Genomic DNA, 9114 nt, shown 5'->3' with positions numbered 1-9114 from the left:
TTTGTTATAAAGCAGAAACTAACACACCATTGTAAAGCAATTATACTCTAATAAAGATGTAAAAAAAAAAAAAACAGGACTGGGCTCAAGGCTCAACTCCACCCTGGGTCAGCTGTGTGACCTTGGGCAAGTCACTCAACCTCTCTAAGCATCAGTTTCCTCATTTGTGCAATGGGGATAAGAATAACACTTACCAGTTGGCCTCTCCAAGTGGTGGGTTGGGAAGTTTTAGTCCCTCTCTTCCATAACTGCCATGAGCATCCTCCAAAGCCACCTTGAATCAGTATGAAATCTAAGTGAAAAACAGCCTGTTTACTTGGCATCTCCCCCTTCCAGTTAGATTGCAGCCCTGAAGCCCCTCCTATATAGAAATCTTTGAGCTACCAGTTTGCCTCATATACTGTGAAAGTTAAACAAGGCAATGCATGCAGTATGCTTTCTCGTGTAAATGTCCAGTAAATGTTAGCATTATTAAGGCATTTTGCAGTGAGTAACATAAGGGTAACATGATCAACTCATCCCAGTCCCTTCAACCTTCATCTCAGGATCCCTCCTCAGTGCCAGACAAACCTACATAAGAAGGTCCAAGTATGTTACCTGTAAATGATGTAAGGATTCAGAGGGATAAAGGGTCACTTTTAAACTTTTTAAGAATGAGGAATGTTCTTTGGAAGATGTAAGATTTAATCTGGTCTCTGAAGCATGGCAAATCCAAGTGGAAAGAATAACATCAACAAAGATATGTAGGTGGCGAAGGGTAAGGCGTGTTCCTGTAACGTGGGTGCCCCTATCAGATGGATCTTTGCTGGGTGAGGTGGGAGTTAAGGCTAAGAGTGAAGATTGGAGCTGAAATCCAAAGTGTTTTTATAAGATAGGCTGAAAAGGTTGAGGTTGGTATTCTGTAGTCAGTGAGGAACTACTGACTAGTGAAAAGTTTTAAGCTGATAATTGAGTTGATCAGAAGTGTTTCAAGGAGATGGCTCTGGTAAGAGCCTTTGGTGACCGTTGGGGCCATGGGCTGATTTGGAGCGGAGAGAGATCAGGAGAAGGAGACCCGTAGGAAAGAAGCTAATGAGATTGTCCAGAGAAGGAGGATGAAGACCTGAGCTAAGGCAGTGGCTGTGAGACTGGCAAGAGAGCTGTAGATGGAGAAGCCCACCAGGAAGACGTTCTCCTATGGGGCTTGGTGGACAATTGGTGGAAGAGATAAAGAGGGGAAAAGGAGTCAAGTATGTCATGGTCGCTCTAGCCACAAACAGAAGTACAGGAAGTAAAGAAGAGGGGCTTAGAGAAAGAGGGAGATGTAGAATTTGTTATGAGTTATTGACAGAATTGATGAGGTGGCCAGACATTCAGAAGAAGATGTTCAGCAGACATGGAAACTGTCCATGATTCAGGATTGAGATGTGAAGTTGGAAGTCAGCCCTAGAGATGTGAGCCCCCAGCTGGGGCAGAGAAGGAGACTACTGGTATTGGTGGTGGAGGGGCACAGGGGGCATACGTAGTCAGAGCAGGGAAACAGAGGGTGTAGGAAAAGCCAGAGACAGGGGAGAGGGCGCAGACTTATCATCCATCCATCCATCCATCCACCCATCCATCCATCCATCCAGCCAGCCAGCCAGCCAGCCATCCAGATGAGGGGTGTATTAAAATCTGCCCCAACAGTCCAGAAGTTCAAGCTCACTGGGAAAGGCTGACAGGAAGGAGCCTGCTAGAGGGCTGTGGGGACCAGAGCAGAATGTCTAACTTCAGGGCTCCAGCCTGCGTGGACAGAGAGCCTCCAGAGATCAAGAAAATAAAACAAATCAAAGGAACAAGAAGAATCAAGTCTGGAAAAGATTTTTGGATTAGAAAAGCTGTGAGGCCAGAAATCAGATTGCAAAAGATAAAAAATAAATAGGTGGTGAAAACATGGAGAGAGAGAACATTGCTAGATTAGCAATTTTTTTTAATTGAAGTATAGGTGATTTAAAATGTGTTAATTACTGCTGTACAGCAAAGTGGCTCAGTTATACATATGTATATATTCTTTACATATTCTTTTACTGTATAGCACAGGGAGAGCAATTACTTTTTTAAATGATAAGACCCAGTTTGGGGAGGAGGGGGATCCCCAGGGGATGCTCAGAAAAGGCAAACAGACACAGAGCTGGGAGAATATAAATTTGTGCAAATCTTTGGGCTCATAATCTGATAAAATATCGAAAGCCTTAAAAATGTTGACATACCCACATAATTATATTTCTAGGAATTTATTCGCATAAATAATAAACGATGGACACATTTATGATGGCAGAAAATAGCAGACATTAGGAAGAGCTCTGGGATGGACCTCTGGCTTTCCCACATGCAGTCTCCTCACCAGGCTGCCCTCAGCCCTCGTGCCAGCAGGCTGCGTTATAGCGACCTGCAGCCCCTGCGTCGTGAATAGTGATGACGAGCCAGGTTATGACCTAGATTTATTTTGTATACCTAATCATTATGCTGAGGATTTGGAAAAGGTGTTCATCCTCATGGACTAATCATGGACAGGACTGAACGGCTGGCTTGAGATGTGATGGAGGAGATGGGAGGCCGTCACATCGTGGCCCTCTGTGTGCTCAAGGGGGGCTATAAATTCTTTGCTCACCTGCTGGATTACATCAAAGCGCTGAACAGAAATAGTGATAGATCCATTCCTATGACTGTAGATTTTATCAGACTGAAGAGCTACTGTAGTGACCGGTCAACAGGCGCCTTAAAAGTAATTGGTGGAGATGATCTCTCAACTTTGACTGGAAAGGCTGTCATGATTGCAGAAGATATAATCGATGCTGGTAAAACGAAGCAAACCTTGCTTTCCTTGGTCAAGCGGCTTAATCCAAAGATGGTCAAGATTGTGAGCTTGCTGGTGAAAATCACCCCTCGAAGTGTTGGATATAGACCAGACTTTGATGGATTTGAAATTCCAGACAAGTTTGTTGTAGGATATGCCCTTGACTATAATGAATACTTCAGGGATTTGAATCATGTTTGTGTTATTAGTGAAACTGGAAAACCAAAATACAAAGCCTAAGAGAGAGTTTAAGTTGAGTTTGGCAACATCTAGAGTCCCATTGAAATCACCAGTAAAATTATTAAATCTTCCAGTTCTGTTTTCAGTTGCTCAGTAGAGCTTAGTGCATGTGTCTTCTAAGAATTTTATCTGTTTTGTATTTTAGAAATGTCAGTTGCTGTAGTCCCGAACTCCTTATTTGCACTATGGGCCTACGGACGATCAGTTCCCTTTGGGGGGATTGTTGTTGGACTCGTGAATGAAAATTCTCTTAAACCACATCACTATTGAATAAAAATATTGAAATTATATCTGAGAGAGACATTTAAAGAGAAGAATATATTAGTTTTTTAATTGGTATTTTAATTTTTATTTATTCAAAAAAGAACAGAAGTGATTGAATGTTGTTGATTATACCACTGTGTGTTTAGAAAAGTAGGAAGCATTAAGTTTCATGTCAGTGACAGCACTTAGAGGTGCTGTTATGTTGGATAAACCATATGTCCTGGAATTATTTTAGTAGGTTTCAGTAATATTAACTGTATTTTCCCGCTTGTTCAGATTATTTCCGGTGAATCTTTGTCAAAATTCCTTTTAAATGCAGATCAATAAATTCCAAAAACCTACTACTTTTTGAATTCTTGAATGTAAAAATCCTTAAAATGAAGGCTGTCTCTTTAAAAGAAAAAAAAAGAAAATAGAAAACATTAAATATCTAATAAAGATTGGTTAAATACAGCCATTTTGAGATAGCAATCATCAAAATATATATTTTAGCCACATCATATGACAAAATGTCCATGATACGTTAAATGGGAAATTATAACATAGTAAATGCAACATGCCACCAATTTTATGAAGATGTATGTTGTACACCTACACCCCCCACACACACACACAGACACACAAGAGTTTAGGCATCAACAGAACTGTTAATGAATTTAAAAGTGGTTGTCTCATGGTAGTGGAATAATAGGTGACTTTTCTTTCTGATACCTTTTTGCATTTTCCAAATTTCTCCAATATACACGTAATGCTTTTTAAACAGAAAAAAAAAAGTTTGAACTTAAAAAGAAAGAGGGGGTAACTGGCAGGGACAGCAAGATCAATGGAAGTGTGGGGATAAGAGAAGGTGTGTGGGGCAGAAGGACTGAGGGTGAGAAGGGGAATGATCGATGCCCTGTGCTCCCTGGAGGAGGAGGGCGAGAAAGAGACAAAGGGCCCAGAGGCAGGCACTGACTACTGCAGAGAAGAGAGGTGAGGGTGAGGGGACAGATAAGAAAGGTTAGAAGGTGCCTGAGTTCATTTTGAGTGACCTAGATCTTCTCTACCAAGTGAGTGGCTGGACAGGGGACGGGCAGGGGGAAAGAAGTAGGTGGAATGTGGGGAGTCTTCCAGATATGGCTCAGTGGTTGGCCAAGAATCCCTCAAACCCTCAAGAAAGTAAGTAGACCCAGTTATGCAAATTTATGACATCCTCCAGAAAGGTCACCTCCCCAGGGAGTACCCTTGGTCTTAGAATCTTATCCACTTATCGGTTAGCCCAGGGAGCTCATTAATCAGCATTTTTAATTGGACAGAGTGAGAGTGAGAGTGTCATCTCTCATTAAGTTCGGCCTTCCACGAGGCATCCCAAAGAGGGGCTCCGATCTGTCTAGGGCAGCACAGAGACAGTGACTGCTTCTCATGCCAGGAGTTCACAGAGTCAGAACAAAAACATGGCCTTGCCCCCCAGATTGCAAAGACTACCACTTTCCAGCACCACCCTGCGTGGCCAGGCAGTTGTTCTCCAGCAGAAGCAAATTCACAGGAGTAAGACCTCGAAGTAGCTTAGCAGCTAGACCAGGCCCTCCCTCTTGGCCCCCTCATTTCTCAGTTGTCACAGTTGGCATGAGGATTATTTAGTGAATACTTTGGGGTTGTGGGAATATTCTTTCATTTATTCATTTACTCAAATATTATTACTCAGTACCCAGCACTTTGGACATTCAGTGGTCAGTAAGATGGGAAGTCCCACTTAAGGTTTCCAGCATGGAAATGATTTCTCCCTTCCAGCTCTATCACTTCTTTCTCCCACACCATAGCTCCAGAGCTGCCTCTTCCAGTGCAAACCAATGAGGATTCATTCCTCTCCAGTGTCTGGGTCAGTAAGTTGTGTTGAATGCTATTTTCCCTTATGCAAAAATAAATGAAGTGGTCATTTCTTCTGTACAGCAAAGTGACTCAGTTACACACACACAGGGAACTATATTCAAATATCTTGAATATATATATATATATATATATATATATATACAAAGAATATATTCATATGCTTTTCCATCATGGTTTGTCACCAGAGTCCCTGTGCTATACAATAGGACCTTATTGTTTATCCATCCTATATATAATAGCTTGCCTCTGCTAATCCCAGACTCCCAATACTTCCCTCCCCCACCCCTCTCCCCCTTGGCAACCACAAGTCTATTCTCTATATCTGTGAGTCTGTTTTTGTTTCATAGGTATGTTGATTTGTGTCCTATTTTATTTTATTTTCAAAGAATTTTTATTTTGTTTTTACATTTTTTGATGTGGACCATTTTTTTTAAGTCTTTATTGAACTTATTGCAATATTGCTTCTGTTTTATGTTTTGGTTTTTTGGCGCCGAGGCATGTGGGATCTTAGCTCCCCAAAGAGGGATTGAACCCACACTCCCTGCATTGGAAGGCAAAGTCTTAACCCCTGGACAGCCAGGGAAGTCCCTGTCCTATTTTAGATTCCACATACTTCAGTAAAATTTAAAAAGAAATAAAAAAAATTTTTTTAAAAGTGTGCTGTAAAACTGGAAAAAAAAGTAGATTTCATGAGAGCTTTGCAAGGCAATTTTGGAATGAGATCCAGAGAGCCCACCACAACTCTGGTATATAGCACCTTCCATCTGAAGTGTATGCCACCCTAGACTATATATCCCTAGCAGGGAGCCTGGGATGTTTCCATTCATGTTGGCTGAATGAATAAATGATTCAATAAATATATGCTTACGTGGACCCAGCACACAAAACCTTGCATGTAGTTTATTTTTCTATGTCTCCCCACCTAAATTAGAGGTTTCTTTAGGTCTGGGAACCTGGCTTGTTTCACATTTGTAATCTGCTCTCTGCCTTCCTAGTGGATATTTGTTAATAATCTTTTTTTTTTCCTTTTGCAGTTGAGTTGTAGTTGTTCTTGTGTGTTTTGTATATAAGACTTTTTTTCAGATATAGGATTGCAAATATTCCCTCCCATTCTGTATGTTGCCTTTTCATTCTGTTGATATTTGAAGAGACTATTCTTTCCCACGGTGTCATCTTAGAACCTCGGCGATTATCATTTGGCCATGTATGTGTCAGTTTATCTGGGGGCTCTTTATTCTGGTCCATAGGTCTATCTGCCTATTTCTATGCCAGTGCCATACTGTTTTGATTGCTGTGACTTTGTAATGTTTTGATGTCAGGAAGTGTGAAACCTCTATCTTCGTTCTTTGTTGTCCAGATTGTTTTGGCTCTTTGGGGCCTTTTGTGGTTCCCTATGTATTTGAAGAATGTCCTTCCATTTCTATTAATATGACATTGGAATTCTGACAGATGTTGCAAATGAATCTGTGCATCACCTTGGGTAGTATGGAAATGTCAACAATATTGTCTTCCAGTGTATGAACATGGAATGTCATTCCAATTAATGTGTTGCCTTTAATTCTTTGAGAAATCTTTGGTAGTTTTCAGTGTACAAGTCATTTACCTCCTTAGGGCCTTTTGCCCCTGCTACCCCTGGATCTTCCAGAGTCAGGGGTGAGAAGGATGGGCTCATGAGGAGAGTGAAATTTACCTCCCTCCCATTTGTACCTGCTCTCTGAATATGTCTAGCAGAGGAACACTGGACCATGCTCTTCACCTCTGCTTACAAGTGGGCACCCTGCTGGGAATTCCTCTAAGACTTAGGTGTTGACATTACTGTTTGAGTGTCCCCAGGGCCTCACATAATGCCTAGCACATCTGCATGAGCACAGGAAATACCTACAAATGAATGAACAGATCAGGCCAGCAAACGACTCTGCAGCAAGGAACAGCCAGGGGAGAGGCAGTAACATCTTCCTCCTCTTTGGATCTCTAGAGGTGCACTGTACAGTGTGGCAACGACTAGCCAGATGTGCCTGTTTATAATTAATTTAATTCAATCTATAATTAACTCAAGCTATTATGATAAAATAAAGCATCCAAATTGCTCAGTCCCACTAGCCACATTTCAAATTTGTCAATACAGTTGGAATTTCAGGTTTGTAAACTTAGAGGTGAGAGCTATAATGGGCCCAAAGAAGTCAGAAGTTGAAAGGTGATTCCTTCAGGATCTTTCTCGCATTTGAAGGTTTGAAACTGTGATCAATGTCTTGTTAAAGGGCTCTGACTCCACAGAGCACAGGGAAGGTCTGAGAACTTGCAGGAAAAATCAGGGTGATGCTGTGTGACCTACCACAACCTCTTAACCTGCTGCCTTTTCTTGCCCCTTCCCCCTTCCCCCTCTCCACTAGTAGCCACTAGTTTGTTTGTTCTCAATACCTGTGAATCTTTTTTGTTATATTCATTCATTTGTTTTATTTTTTAGATTCTACATATGAGTGATAACATACAGTGTCTTTCTCTGTCTGACTTATTTCACTAAACACAATACCCTCCAGATCCATCCAAGTTGTTGCAAATGGCAAAATTTCATTCTTTTTCATGGCTGAGTACTATTCCATTGCATGTATATACCACATCTTCTTTATCCATTCATCTGTTGATGAATACTTAGGTGACTTCCATATATTGACTATTGTGAAAAATGCTGTTATGAACATTGGGGTGCATGTATCTTTTCAAGTTAGTGTTTTCATTTTCTATGGATATATTCCCAGGAGTGGAATTTCTGGATCACATGATAATTGTATTTTTAGGTTTTTTAGGAACCTCCATACTGTTTCCACAGTGGCTATACCAATTTACATTCCCACCAACAGAGTACCAGGGTTCCTTTTTCTCCACATCCTTGCCGACATTTGTTATTTGTGGTCTTTTTGATGATAGACATTCTGACAGGTGTGAGGTGATATCTCATTGTGGTTTTGATTTGCATTTCCCTGATTATTAGCAATGTTGAACATTTATCATGTGCCTGATGGCCATCTGTATGTCTTCTTTGGAAAAATGTCTATTCAGGTCTCCTGCCCATTTTTCAATCTTCTATGAGCTGTTCACATGTTTTGGATATTAACCTCTTATCAGTCATATCATTTGCAAATATTTTATCCCTTTCAGTAGGCTGTCTTTTTGTTTTGCTGATGGTTTCCTTTGCCATGCAAAATTTTAAGTTTAATTAGGTCTTATTTGTTTATTTTTGTTTTTGCTTCTTTTGCCTTATGAGACATATTCAAAAATATATTGTTATGATTTATGTAAAAGAGTGTTCTGCCTATATTTTCTTCTAGGAGTTTTATGGTTTCTGGTCTTACATTTAGATCTTTAATTAGTTTTGAGTTTATTTTTGTGTATAGTGTTAGGGAGTGTTCTAATTTCATTCTTTTACATGTAGCTGTCCACTTTTACCAGCATCACTTACTGAGGAGACTGTCTTTTCTCCATTGCCTATTCTTGTCTCCTTTGTCGTAGATTAATTGACTATAAGTGCATGAGTTTATTTCTGGGCTCTATTCTATTCCAGGATATATGCATCAATCCTTAGAATCTACTTATATGATGAAAAAACAAAAACATAAACATACAATACTTTCTAAAGCAATTTGAGGGTTTTAAAAATTAAATTTAAAATTATTCTTAGTAACTAATATTACTCTCCTATTTCTGCACCAACAATACACTTAACACATTCAGTTGTAACTCTGCCTGCTCATCTGTATTTCTCCCTAGACTGTAAGCTATGGGAGGAGAGAGATAATGTTTGCTAGTTTGCTGTAACATTCCCAAGGTTAAATAACTATTTTTCACATTGTCTTGTTTAGAAAATATCTATAAAGATCTGAATCAATATACAACAATCTTTATTATATTTTCCATGTCACGTTACATCA

The 9114-nt window shown here is 40.0% G+C and overlaps 1 pseudogene; it reads left to right on the top strand.

The window, feature by feature from the left end:
- Window positions 1-2393: 2393 nt before the first annotated feature.
- LOC115859552 (hypoxanthine-guanine phosphoribosyltransferase pseudogene) lies at window positions 2394-3201 on the top strand (annotated as a pseudogene).
- Window positions 3202-9114: the final 5913 nt, after the last annotated feature.

Source organism: Globicephala melas, chromosome 1 (genome assembly GCF_963455315.2).
Source record: "Globicephala melas chromosome 1, mGloMel1.2, whole genome shotgun sequence".
Classification (NCBI taxonomy): domain Eukaryota; kingdom Metazoa; phylum Chordata; class Mammalia; order Artiodactyla; family Delphinidae; genus Globicephala; species Globicephala melas.
This window is presented reverse-complemented; position numbering and strand designations above follow the sequence as displayed.